Source organism: Phoca vitulina, unplaced genomic scaffold (assembly GCF_004348235.1).
Source record: "Phoca vitulina isolate PV1807 unplaced genomic scaffold, GSC_HSeal_1.0 scaffold5, whole genome shotgun sequence".
Classification (NCBI taxonomy): domain Eukaryota; kingdom Metazoa; phylum Chordata; class Mammalia; order Carnivora; family Phocidae; genus Phoca; species Phoca vitulina.
In genome coordinates this window covers 47,942,874-47,957,693 of record NW_022589708.1, presented here as the reverse complement: position 1 = coordinate 47,957,693, position 14,820 = coordinate 47,942,874, and the positions used below count along the sequence as shown (strand labels likewise).

The 14,820-nt window shown below is 34.5% G+C and overlaps 1 non-coding gene across 1 annotated transcript; it reads left to right on the top strand.

Annotated features, from left to right (window-relative positions):
• Nucleotides 1-3,850: 3,850 nt before the first annotated feature.
• LOC116631874 lies at nucleotides 3,851-3,954 on the top strand. Its single transcript, XR_004299312.1, has one exon. It is a non-coding gene; the product is annotated as a U6 spliceosomal RNA (small nuclear RNA).
• Nucleotides 3,955-14,820: the final 10,866 nt, after the last annotated feature.

Below are 14,820 nucleotides of genomic sequence, written 5' to 3'. Positions count from 1 at the left end.
ATGACCTGAGATGAAATCAAGAGTCAGACACTTAACCAACTGAGCCACCCAGGTGCCTCAGGAATGATTTTTTGATTCCTATTTGTACTTGTTATCTTCAGTTGCATTAATTTTTCCTTAAATATTCTTACTACAAACATACATACTGTTCTTTTTTTTTTTTTTTTAAAGATTTTATTTATTTATTTGAGAGAGAGAGAGCACAAGAGGGGGGAGCGGGAGAGGGAGAAGCAGACTCCCTGCTGAGCAGGGAGCCCGATGCGGGACTCGATCCCAGGACTCCAGGATCATGACCTGAGCTGAAGGCAGTCGCTTAACCAACTGAGCCACCCAGGCGTCCAACATACATACTGTTCTTTTAAATTTTGTGTATGTATGATTTTCTTTGAAAGTATTTTCTCCTGGTGCATTTCTTTTTGAAATAGGTAAGCATAATGGGAGCAGCAATGAAAGAGGTTGGGGAAAATGAGAACCAAACTATGGGAAACATACATAAATTAGAAGACGTTTCTATATGCTTGTAAGGTAATAGAAAAGTTGTCAAACAAAGAGAAGTTGAAGAGAGAGAGATATAATTATTCAAGTCATTTCTGGTACTGATGGCAGGAGATAGGCATTAGAATTCAGGAATAAGGGCTTCTTGTCTTCAAAGGAGGAGCCAGCACATCTGAGACTAAGGAGATGATGATAGTAAGAATGTGTACAGAAATATGTTGAAAGGATAACTGTTGATAATATGTTGATAAGTACTTGGAAATACACTTGATGGCCAGAAGATATGGTCATCCAATGGCATGGTAATGAAGAGGGCTGGATGGATAGCATGAGGAGAATGGGAAAGATTTTGAATAACTAATAAGTAAATGGGGAGAGCAGATAGATGAAGGAAAAGTGCAATGGTTTTCAAGTAGAAGTAAGGACTTTGTTGCAGTTCCAGACAATTAATTTGGCCTAGAACTGGCATGCACGACCAAGGAGTTAGCCCAGGTATCAGTCAAAGGCTTAGGTGTAGTACAGAGAAAATATAGCACAGGCCTGATACATGTATGGGATGAAATATATGGTCGTGATAGGATATAATAAGTAACTTCATCTTAAATTTATTTTAAAATGCCTTTTTTTTTTTTTTTGCATAGGTGCCATTATTCTTAGTTTATTTTAAAAGTATGCTCATATTATCTATTTAATCTGGGTTTATTTTTCAGCAGATTATTATATTGGAAAATGACTTAAATAGATACATATTAATACTATATTTTATTTCCTGAAGAAGAAAGGAAATAAATTGTCTAAGTCATTATTCATATGTCTTTTTATAGCTCTGCAGGCTAATTATCAAATGAATCTATCAAAATGACTTCATCACATCCTCAATTTTCAACTATAAAAGTATTCTTTTACAGGTTAGACATAAATACAGGTTCTATTATGTAGTTATAATCCCACTGTATTTATCTGTAGACCTATAAATATCATACTTGGTGGAATTAGCACAATGACACTTCCTTAATAAGTGTAGAAATGCTTGATGATGGTAATTTCTCATTTAATCTATAATTAACCAATAAATATGACAGACCATTTTATTTGAGTGCCAATAATTAGTGATTTTATATTTATATGATTTAGCAAATGAGACGGATTCTCTTACTGCCAGTGATAATTCCATTCTACAAACTGGGCATATCCAGAAGTTTATAGCTCTTTCAGAGTCACTAAATCCTACAGTTTATCACTTTAAGCAATAATCTGGACACAAGAATGGGAGAATCTATTGGGAAAGGTGAGCTCATTTTCAAGAGAAATCTATGACTTTTGGTTAGTAACCCAGAAAAAGGATGAACTTACTTGGTTTCCCTTTTCACCTATGTCTTTCAGCTTCATTCTATTGGAAAAGGGAAATCTGCACTCACTGTAAGATTGATGATTCTCTATATATGACAGCACTATTTTTCATTTCAGCTCATTTTCTAGGCAGAGTCTAAGAAATATGAGTGGTCTTGACTTTTAAAATAAATATGTCCTCTATGTAGCACAGGTTTTTTGCTACATTCCAAATCTTTGCCAACCTAAACAGATTTTATTAAGCCAGGAGATAATAATGCCCAGTTGTTTGGCTACAAATAGTGAAGGGAAGGATTCAAAGCTACCAGATGTTACATCTCACTAGGTTACATGCAGTTGTTTCTTGTGAAATAGTTTACCATATGTGTCTATAACATAGCTCAGTTTTAGAATAATTCTATTTGAATTTCTATTTTGCAACATCTCTTTGACCTTACCATCTTTAAACTTTGATTTCTTCACTTGGAGTGAGAATATTAACTATATCCACTATAATGGCTTGTGTTGAGTTTTAATTCTATGCCTCATCCATAGTTACAACTCAGAAAATGTTACCAGTAAATATTATTATATATGTTAGTCAATAGATTACATCTTTAATATCTATTGTCAGTTCTACATCATAAACTTCTGTAGTCTACATCATATGGAGTATGAAATGGTTAAAAAAAACCACAACTTCTCACATCAGTTGATTAAGTCAGAGGGATGTATCATTGCATATATCACTCAGTACAAGTATTGTCCAGAGCAAGAAATTTAGTGTAGAAATTGCAGTTCCCTGAAATGTAGGAGGAGTGGGGAAGTGCACCTCTGGAAATGAGGTGGGGCGGATGGGGGATAGCCAGAGAATTGGAGTAAAGGTCCCGGTAGCTGCCTGAAGCGTCAGCAGTGACAGACAAGTTGGAACTTGTAGGGAAGTGTGAGAAATCTTGCATATCTGGAAGCTGAAATACAAACATGAGAGGGGAGCTTGTAAAGATCTAGAACCTTTAAGAAAGCTTTAAGAAGCCACTTTAAAAAACTGCTTCTCTGTGAAAACCATTGCTTCTAAGGGGACTGTCACTCTTATAGCTCCAAGTAGCAGGGTTTGTGCTGTTGTTGGTCAGCTCTAAAATAAGAGCAAACAGGGGTGCCTGGGTGGCTCAGTCATTAAGCATCTGCCTTCGGCTCAGCTCAGGATCCCAGGCTCCTGGGGTCGAGCCCCACATCAGGCTCCCTGCTCGGTGGGAAGCCTGCTTCTCCCTCTCCCACTCCCCACTGCTTGTGTTCCCTCTCTCGCTGTGTCTCTGTCAGATAGATAGATAGATAGATAGATAGATAGATAGATAGATAGATAGATAGAATCTTTAAAAAGATACAATAAATAAAATAAAATAAGAGGAAACACACTATAGTTGCCCTTGTTTATCATCATTCCTGTATACCACAATGTACCAACCACTTTCCTTTCTTGACCAAGTCTCACCTGGAACAATGGAGGGGGCATATCATGAGAAAGAATTTTACCAGCCTTGGTTGGGAGTAGTGGCGTCAGACAGACGACTTGCCATCTAACATGTTTTATTAAGAGGAGGACCATGATGATTAGGGGGAAAAGAGGAGGGGGGAGTTACCCTCTTCTAAAGTAATGTAAGTTACACATCCTTTTCCAAAATCTATATAAAATACCTTAAAAGTGTGCTTTTGGTAAAGCCATAGGTAGAATGATTTTTTTTTTTTTTTTTTTTTTAAGACTGGTCTTCCTAGGATATTGGCAGAGACAAAGCTGTCTTATGAGTAAAATTGATGAAAATTCTTTTGTATTTGACTTTCAATAATTACATAAGCAGAAACTGAATTATATGGGTCTTGGTTAAATACTACATACGTACGTATTTTCTCTCATCTTAAACTTTTAATTAGAAACGAGATTTTGTATGAATTATTACAGCCCATAGTATGGGATAGGAATGGCGCAGAGACAGAACAAGACTAGTTGTAATTTTAACAATATAACCACCATGTGCTTCCTTCAGCAGCACATAAACTAAAATTGTAATGATACAGAGATTAGCATGGCCCCTATACAAGGAGGACATGCAAATCTGTGAAGCATTCCATATTTAAAAACAAACAACAACCAAAAAAACCAATATAACCACCCCTAAATGAAAAAAGACACTATTCTACTGTCAGAAGATTTATTCAAAAAGTAAAAGTTGCAATTATTCATAGAACCGTGTGTTATTTTAGTTCTTACATATATGTATATATTAGTATAAAATATTATGCATATAGATTTCCTTCTAGAATATTGCTTAACTTATACTCAGATTTTTTTTTTCCTTACGCATTGAGCAAACTCATACTATGCCTGTCTGAGCCACCATCATTTCTTTCCAGAGTTCTTGAAATATCCTCTTAACCTTCCATCTTGCATTTACTTTTGCCTTCCCACTACATGCCAATTTTCAGCACATTGGCCAAAGCAATCTTAGTAACCTAAGTCACATCATATTACTCCTCAGTCAAACTCAGGCCATGTGCTCTGTTTCACTCAGAGTAAAAGACAAACTATGTACAGTGACCTATTTTGCCCTCTTCTATCCAACCAATTATTTCTTAGATGTAGTTTTCCAGTAACCTCCCAGGGAGCACGAAATTGGCCTTTTTGCATTTTTCTTAAATATTGCAGGCATGCATGTTCATATTTCAGGGCCTCTTGAATGAAACCTTCAGTTTCTTGTACTAAGAAATTTATCTCAGATATTCACAACCTGTTCACCCATCTGTTCAGGTCTTTACTCAAATATCACCTCTTTCTCATGTGATCTAATCTGGACACCCTAACAAAAATGACTACGGCCCTTCAACCACTGAGGGGGAAAAAAAAACAACAAAAAACAAACAAACAAACAAAAAAACCACACAAAATATCCCATTTGCTCATGACTACCTGTCACTTCCCTGACTGATCTGTCTTCTTATATTTCACCATGTAACATGCTATATCCTTTTTTGTGTGGATGCTTATTTTGCAGAGCCTTGCTCTAAACTACAAACTTTCTTAATTCATGGGCTTTCCCTTCTTTTGGTCCTTGTTGAATCCCCAATAATTAGAAGAGCATAGGCAACACAGCTCACTGAGTATTTGTTGAATGAGAAAATGAATATCAATAAAAATGTAAAATATTTGGAAATTTTGGTAATATTTAATATCTTAATAAATATATCAGATACCTGCACAATAAAGTCTTTAAGTATAAATTTGAACTGTCATCAAATCATGAACATGAAAAAGCCAATAAAATTATGCAATGTTGATTTCTACACCATCATATTAATATTGAAATTCAGTGCTTTTCAGAAAAAATAGCTGCCTACACAAGGTTTCTCAACACAAATCTGAAGTCAGTCAGGTTGTGATAATCACATATTACTTCTGAAACTTACAGGGATAGCCATTTCTTTCACATGAACATTTACATAAAAATATTGTGTTTGTCTTAGTAAAATGTTCAAATATGTTTCTGCTAACTACCTTATACCAAGCCAAATGTGGATAAGCCTTCAAGTCAAAAGTAAAATGAAAGAATTGAGAAGGAAAAGCTTTCTGACAGAAACAAGTGTTATCAGTGCTAAACTCAGTGGAAATATTCTATTTTAAGCATTGAGTTTTGATGTATAAATTATATGAAAATTGTAATAACTTTGGCTGCTAAAGAATAGGTAGTAGATAAATCCTTTGGATTACCTAAAAACTAAACTATGAAATTTCAAGAAGATAAAATGTACTTGAATTTGTTTATTCTGTTATGAAAGATGTTACTACACGAGCAAAACTTATTCGCTATTTCATGTCTATTTTATAGATAAAAATCCTATAGGCCAAGGAAAGCATATTTTAACTCTAAGTCACAAACTATAGCATAAAATTTAACTGAAAATGTTTATTAGAGGAATGATATCTACCTCTTTTGTAAAAAAAAAATTACATTTTAAATTGTAATATAAGGTATGAGTTCCTTTTAATGTGATTAAGATGCCTGGGCACCTTCAAAGATGAATGGATATTCATTTATGAAGAAAATAAATCATCCTAAATATTTATATCTAATAGAATAATTAAAGATTGCTTTCCTATTAGTTTTTCAGATTTTCAAAAGTATTGAGAAAAAAATAACAAAGAAAATTATGTTTTTTGGAAAGTTACAGTTATACATTTTTGAACAAAAATTACATGCAGTATAAGCATTGTTAATTTTATACTTTGACGTAAAAAACTGCATGTGACACTAAAATTATATTTAAAGTTTCTTTTTTTTTTTCTATTAATGCATTCTACATTCCTACAGGAGCTGTTGCAGATAAGAGATTGCTTGTTTGTGTATTAAAAAAAATTGTATCAAAATCAAGTTCCCATTTACCTCTGTCCCCACATACAGCCTCCCCCGCAAATCAACATCCAATGCCAGAGTAGTACAAATGTTTATAGTAGGGGAGTTTGTGCATCTGTGTTTATGTGGTGGGGGGGTAGTATATGGGAACTCTCTGTACTTTCTTTGTTGTTTTATTTTTTTCAAGTTTTAATTTAAATTCCAGTTAGTTAACATACAGTGTAATATTAGTTTCAGGAGTAGAATTTAGAGATTCATCATTTACATATAACACTCAGTGCTCATCACAAGTGCCCTCCTTAATACCCATCACCCATCTAGCCTATCCCCCGCCCACCTCCTCTCCAGCAACCCTCAGTTTGTTCTCTATTGTTCAGAGTCTGTTTTATGGTTTGCCCCTCTCTCTTTCCCCCTATATTTATGTTTTGTTTCATAAGTTCCACATATGAGTAAAATCATATGGTATTCGTCTTTCTCTGACTTATTTCACTTACCGTAACACTCTCTAGCTTCATCCATGTTGTTGCAAATGGCAAGATTTCATTCTTTTTGGTGGTTGAGTGATATTCCATTATATATATATATTCCATCCATTCCATTCCATTATATGTATATTCCATCCATATACCTCTATTAATGTTGATAGAATAACAAAAATACCGCTCGTACTGCCTTTAAATATGGCCTTCATTAACACTGTAAATTTATTCTGTGAGTTCTTGAACTTGACTTTGCAAAATTGTATCTAGATGAATGATTTCATTTCCTTCTAATGCTTGGATGACTTGGAGTCATTTGGCACTTGTCAAGCTACATTATGACATGTTATCAGCCACGTATTAGACAGAAAACTAATTATATATATATATTAATGGATTATTTTATATCACACCACCTCTTCATCAGTTGATGGCTATTTGGACTCTTTCATAGTTTGGCTATTGTTGATAATGCTGCTATAAACATTAGGGTGCACGTACCCCTTCGAATCAGTATTTTTGTATCCTTGGGTAAAACTAGTAGTGCAATTCCTGGATCAGAAAGTAGTTCTATTTTTAACTTTTTGAGGAACCTCCATGCTGTTTTCCGGAGTGGCTGCAGTGGTTTGCATTCCCACCAGCAGTGTAAGAGGTTTCCCCTTTCCCCGCATCCTCACCAACATCTGTTGTTTCCTGTGTTGTTAATTTTAGCCATTCTGACTGGTGTGAGGTTATATCTCATTGTAGTTTTGATTTGTATTTTCCTGATCTTTGACATTGGCAGTAGCAAGTTCTTACTAGACACATCTCCAGAGGCAAGGGAAACAAACAAACAAAAATGAACAACTGGGACTCCTCAAGATAAAAAAGCTTATGCACAGCAAAATAAATAAATAAATAAATAAAATAAATAAATAAAACTAAAATGCAACCTTTGGAATGGGAGAAGATATTTGCAAATGACATATCTGATAAAGGGTTAGCATCCAAAATCTATAAAGAACTTATCAAATTCAACACCCCAAAAAACAAATAATCCAGTTAAGAAATGGGCAGAAGACACAAATAGACATTTTTTTCAAAGAAGACATATAGATGGCTAAAAGACACGTGACAAAATGCTCTCTGTACTTTCTGCTCAATTTTTCTATGATACTAAAGCTTCTCTAAAAAATACTACTTAAATGAGGAAAAATCAATGGTTAGTAATAACAATAATGGCAGAAAATGAAGGATATAAGTATATGACAAAAGCTGAAATATTGTGTTTATACAAGAAGGTTCTTTTTCCCCCTCTTGTTAAATACTTGTTCCAACTTAACATAGCTGATCTCTATTAATGTTGATAGAATAACAAAAAATACCACTAGTATTGCCTTTATACATGGCCTTCATTAACACTGTAAATTTATTCTGTGAATTCTTGAACTTGACTTTGCAAAATTGTATCTAGATGAATGATTTCATTTCTTTCTAATGCTTGGATGACTTGGAGAGTCATTTGGCACTTGACAAGCTACATTATGACATGTTATCAGCCACATATGAGACAGAAAACTAATTATTTCAAAGAATAACTACACAGAAAAATATATAAAGAGTTATATTTGGGGGCTGGTGGCAGAGGAAAAACAAAGACTTGTCAAATAGAGAAAGTCTAAGTTTAAAAAAATTTAAGTTTAAAAACCCTCTCATCAATTGTTCTCTTTATACAATGTAGTTATAAAGAAAGTAAATGGAATTCAAGAAATGTACCCAGATTTTGAACTTGTGTTAATATAATGACATTTGTTGTCAACACCTATATCTTGGCATTAATAAGTTAAAAAAAAGGTAACAAGAATAATCATATATTCAGTGATTTTTAATTGAAACAATGATTTGGAATTTTTATATATAATTTTGTTTCAGTTTATCTTTTATTTTCCTCTATTATAAATTGGTCTCTCTAAAATGAAGTAAGAATATGGCATTTCCTAATTTTATACTTAGAACATGATGGTGTATTGTACTTATTATGCTAGTGCCATGAAAATTTTCCTTTCACTTTAACATTGAATCACAATATAATTTATTTGATTAATTTGTTGTTTGATGACTCTAGTTGTTTACCATATGTTTTACAAAATGAAAATATCCAACACATTATGTTGGATTTAATTCTTCTTTGCTATTAGGATCATGATTTTAATATGCTGTTGTATATGCAAATTTCTAAAAATCTTATAAAATAATAAAGTTACGAAGTGGAAATTCATACTAAATGGACTCTATTTTTTCTTCATTATGTAATACAAAGAAGGCAGAAAGAAAAACATTTTAATGTGGCTACCAAAGATTTACTCAAGATTATGTTTCAGAGTTTTTCTCCCTGGGACCGCTAAATCCTCACATCAATTTGCTTCACCTTTCTCTGCTTAATTGTGAACTTCTTCAAGGACATACTTCATTCATCATTGTATTCCCAGTTTTTAGCCCAGTTTCTGATACAGTAACTGTTGTATTAAATACTAAGTAAAGTTGAATGACTCTTGGTTTCTTTGGAATATAGTTTTTATTTCAATGATAGATGTCTATAACTGAAGGTGGGTCAGAATATGTATGTTTTTTTTTTTTTTTGTTAAAGATTTTTTTTTATTATTATTATTTGACAGAGAGAGAGACAGCTAGAGAGGGAACACAAGCAGGGGGAGTGGGAGAGGAAGAAGCAGGCTTCCCGCCAAGCAGGGAGCCCGATGTGGGGCTCGATCCCAGGGCCCTGGGATCATGACCTGAGCTGAAGGCAGACGCTTAACGACTGAGCCCCCCAGGCGCCCCTGGAACATGTATGTTTAGAAATTCTGAACAGAATGGAGAAAGGATTGGAGGTGAGAAATCATCAAATTGAAAATTTATATTCGTTTACTCTATATTTATATAGAAAAATGTAACAATATCTTTTAGAATGCTTTAAAACCGCAGACTTAAAAGATTGGGGTGGTTCATTATACACACACACACACACACATATACATACATATATATGAGCATTGTATATATATATATATACACACACAGACATACATATATATGAGCATTATACACACACACACAGTGTTTCCAAATGATCCTGGCATACCCTCTAAGTCAGGAAATGAAGAGGTAAGCCCTGGCACTGTGGAGGCCAACTATTCTGTCCTTGGGAATCCTGAGGAACTTGGACAAATTGAAAGCAAAGCTCCTGGCTGGGTTTGCCAACACTGTTGCTGAACAAACTTGGATAAACTCATTGCAAGAGAAGCCAATAACTGAAGAGAGGAGAATTTGGAAAAGAGAAAGGGAGAAATTTATTTTGGGTGCCAGGAGTTAGGGGAGATGGCAGGCTCAAGCCTTAACAACTGACCTCTCTGCCCATAGGATAGACACCAACGGTTTTATAGAGAGAGGTTGGTGGGGGTGGGAGGGTGGGTATATGCAAAAAGACAGGCAGAGAATGGGTGGTAATGGGCAGAGGTCAGCATGTGCTCAGTCCATGATCAGGAAGGGAATGTGTAGCCAAAGATTTTCAGCATTTTCTATATTATTTAGCTATTATTTGGCAAAACTCTATACTTCCAAAGGCTTGGAAATATAAACTACTGATATTCCATACCTGCCACACTATCATGAAGCTCCTCTGTGGGGTCCCTGATATTCAACTGTCATCACAAATCCACAGACCACTATAATAGAGTAGGAGTGGTTCCTCCTAGCTTTTTGGGACTTGGTTAATTGGTGCTTCTTTAGATAGCCTCTCTAGGATTTCTTATATTAAGTTCACCCTGCATACACATACTGTGACTAATACCATTACTCCTACTAATTAGCAGGTATGTATGGATTCAGAATACCCAGTAATAACTTCCATGTTGATATGAATCAATAATTTATTTAATGACGTAATTTAGGATGACTTCTGATGAAGGAATTCGGGATACTCTCTGTGAAATTTGTCATCACTGATATTTCTCAATATATTGGGATACTGAGCATTTAAATAAAAGTGCAAAATAGATAACATTCAGTATAACAGTTTCAAGCATAAAAGGCATCTCGGTATTTTGAAATCTGGGTCTAAAACTAGCAATAAATAATTTTAAAAAGTTTATGTAAATCTTTGTATTCTGTGTTATTCATGGGAATGGAAAAACTAACTTTGCAATATATCATGTGGAAAATAAACAAAATAACCCTAGATAGTTAAAGTTACATAGGTATATGTAGAGATTATTAGTTGACAATGAACATATTAGAGAAGAGCATGATGTGATTTCTAAATGATTTTTTAGCTACATAAGATAATTTACTTGGTCAAATTAAGGGAAATGACTCTTCTAATATAGACTGATAATCAATAGAACATTGCTATATAACCTGTGTTAGATGAGAGAAAACGAAGCTAATGTGGCTAAAACAAATTAAATGTAATATAATTTCAAGAAGCATCCCCATCATCATAATAATTGGGGGGTTATCATATAGAATGACAAGATTTGTTCTAAGCTGCTATCTAAAACTGATTATCTGGGGCGCCTGGGTGGCTCAGATGGTTAAGCGTCTGCCTTCGGCTCAGGTCATGATCCCAGGGTCCTGGGATTGAGTCCCGCATTGGGCTCCCTGCTCCTTGGGAGGCTGCTTCTCCTTCTGCCTCTCTCTTTCTCTCTCTGTCTCTCATGAATAAATAAAATAAAATCTTTAAAAAAAATAAAATAAATAAAATAAAACTGATTATCCAATTCTATAACTGATCATTTTCGTTGGGATTGAGTTTAGGAATGCAAAAATAGGGAGCTTGGCTCTGGGTAGATATGGCATTCCTAGAATCAATTAATTTGGCTGATCAAATTGTCTAAAATCTTGTTTTTTTTTTTTAAGATTTAATCTTAATATATTATCATGAGACTTTTTAAATCTACAGTGAATTGCTATTTAAAAAAAGCAATATGAAACAAAGTATACATATTTTGTTATAAATTATAACATTTTTTACTACCTGATAGTGTATATTTGCTTACTTGTATATTGTCTGTCTCATACTCATGAAATCAGGGAATTTGCATGTCTTATTCATTGCTCAGAAAGCTGCACAGCAGTTATTCATTAAATATTAGCGGCATTAATGAATAAATGAATATACAAGGTCAAATGGTAAAGCATTTAGAGAAGATAATCATAGAAGGAACTCTCTTTTTGTGTGCTTCCTCCTTTATAAACAATTGAACATGCTCTGAGACCTCACCTGGTTTTGCCCCAGTTATTAAATCAAGGGCTAAGACTATAGTTCATGATAGCTTAATTTCCCACTGTTAGGTTACTGACCAACTTCCACCAAGAGATAAAAATAGAATTTTCATCCCAGTGGAAGCGATGAGGTCAAAATCAGAAAAATTAGTTCAGCTCTATGTTCTTAGTTGAGAGGATTGGTTTGAAATTAGTAAAGTGCATAGGTAAAACAAGGAGGAGAATGGTGAGTACTTTAGGATCTTACCAAAATCAGAGAAGACTAACGTAGTTGGGCTAAGACTACTTTTGTCTCTTTATAGTAGTCAGGATGCTAGGATAGGGAAAGTTATTAATGGACATATGTCCTGATACTTTATTCTGCCTAGAATATTATTAATAAAATATTAATAATTATTTAAGCTGGTGGGGATTTATTTTTATTTTTGTTTTCACTTCTAAACAATTCTTCCTCCAACGTATTCTGGGAGACTTAAGTATGTTTCAGATACACTTGGAGCAACTGTTTTTAACAGAAGAGATGTTAGAAGGAACTTTATTACATTCCTTGGCAGGCAAGTAGTAAGCCTTGGTAACAGCCAGTAACAATACTTTTATCCAATTTGAGGCAGGTTCAAAGGACAGGACCCTCTCTGCTCTCTAACAACATTAAGAGTAAGCAAGTGATCGGGCAATATATATTCTATTGGCCACAATATATGTAAAGTATGTTCTTGGGGAAATACACATGTAGCTTGCTATTACTTACTGGTCACAGTATTTCAATTTTATCTTTTCTTCTTAAAACACTTTTAGTAGGAGGTTCATATTGAGAAATATTAGCAAAGTATGTCCAAGAAGAGGAGGTAAGGACCAGAACAGGCAATAGAAAGAAAACACAGAGGGATGTGAAAAGGTTGAAACTAAAATCTGAATATAGAATAACAGTGCCTCCTATGGGTCCAGAGAATGAATCAGAAAAAAAATAGGTCATTTAAAAGTGGAATGCCAGACTCATAATTGACTCATTGCTGATTGCTATTTTATTTTTATTTTTCTCCTTATTAATTATTCTAGATCCTTATCTATTTTATTAAATCCTCTATCAAATTAACTCCAGCCTCTGTAAATAAACTAGACCTCTAATTTACTAAGTAGAAGCCATTAAGTAAGAATTCCCTGATTTTTCTTTCTCTCCACACCCTAATTAACAAATAAAATAACATTCTGATGTCCTCTACTTCTAGTCACAGAAGTGATGGGTTGGACAAAATCAGAATTGGTCAGTGAACTGGATGTCATTCCTTACTGACATCTTCTGGACAAACATTACAGATGATACGAAATATTTCTTCTATCCTACAAAACCTTCACCTACACTGGCTCTAGTTATTTAGACTGTAAACACACTAAAAAACTCTCAGTATTCTAAAATATATTTGTAATAGCGATTTGGTTTTATTTTTGTCATTCTTTTTTTCTCTACTTTCCTTTTGTTTTCTGTTTATCTTTGATTTTTTTTTTTTTTTTTTTTTAGTTTATTTACTTGAGAGAGAGATAGAGTGAGAGTAAAAGAGAGAGTGCAAGCGATGGGAGAAGGACAAGCTCTGTGCTGATCACAGAGACTGATGTGGGGCTCAATCCCAGGATCCTGAGATCATGACCTGAGCCGAAACCAAGAGCTGGATGTTTTTTTTTTTTTTTTAAAGATTTTATTTATTTGACAGAGAGAAAGACAGCCAGAGAGGGAACACAAGCAGGGGCAGTGGGAGAGGGAGAAGCAGGCTTCCCGCTGAGCGGGGAGCCCGATGCAGGGCTCGATCCCGGGACCCCGGGACCATGACCTGAGCCAAAGGCAGATGCTTAACAACTGAGCTACCCAGGCGCCCCCAAGAGCTGGATGTTTAACCAACTGAACCACCCAGGCGCCCCTGTTTATCTTTGATTTTACCCTGATTTTTAAATCATACTTTTATTAATTCAAAGGTAGCAAATCCAAAAATAGAGAAATATGTTATTTTAAAAGTAAGAGTTTCTTAAAATTCTATTAACAATAATTTCAGTTAATAGTTTGGTATATAGGGCGCCTGGGTGGCTCAGTTGGTTGGGCGACTGCCTTCGGCTCAGGTCATGATCCTGGAGTCCCTGGATCGAGTCCCGCATCGGCCTCCCTGCTCGGCAGGGAGTCTGCTTCTCCCTCTGACCCTCCCCCTTCTCATGTACTCGCTCTCTCTCATTCTCTCTCTCTCAAATAAATAAATAAAATCTTAAAAAAAAAATAGTTTGGTATATATTTCCAGTCTTTTTCTATGCATATTCAAACATGAAATACATATTTGTTGCAGTATATTCTAGCACTTAATATATCCTGGGCATTTTTCCTATATCAGTAAAAGTAGATATAACTGACTTTTTCTGCCATTATTCCTTTAATATATTTGATATTTAAAATAATTTTAAGCTACCACAATACTACATAAATAAGCTATTACTAAATACAAATCCTATGGTTGTCTTCTTTGATCATATCTATCCAGCAGATATAGCCACTTTCCTAAATGTATGTCATTAATATGAGACCACATTGCTTTTATTCCCCTCCTTCTGATTTCTGCCATAGGAATAACTTTTCCTTGGTTAAAATAATGTAGAAATAATAAAGCAATTAGGAAATGGGAAGGTGAGTAAATGACATTATAATCTGATTTCTTACATTATATGTGAAATAGTGTTAATTCAAGGCAGACTGTGATAAGGATACATATTATGCTGTCTAGAGCAATGACACTTATGTACAAAGATATGTAATCATACAGCTAATAGAAGAGATAGCATGGAGTACTAAAAATTTTTGATCATCTCAACAGAAGTCAGGAAAG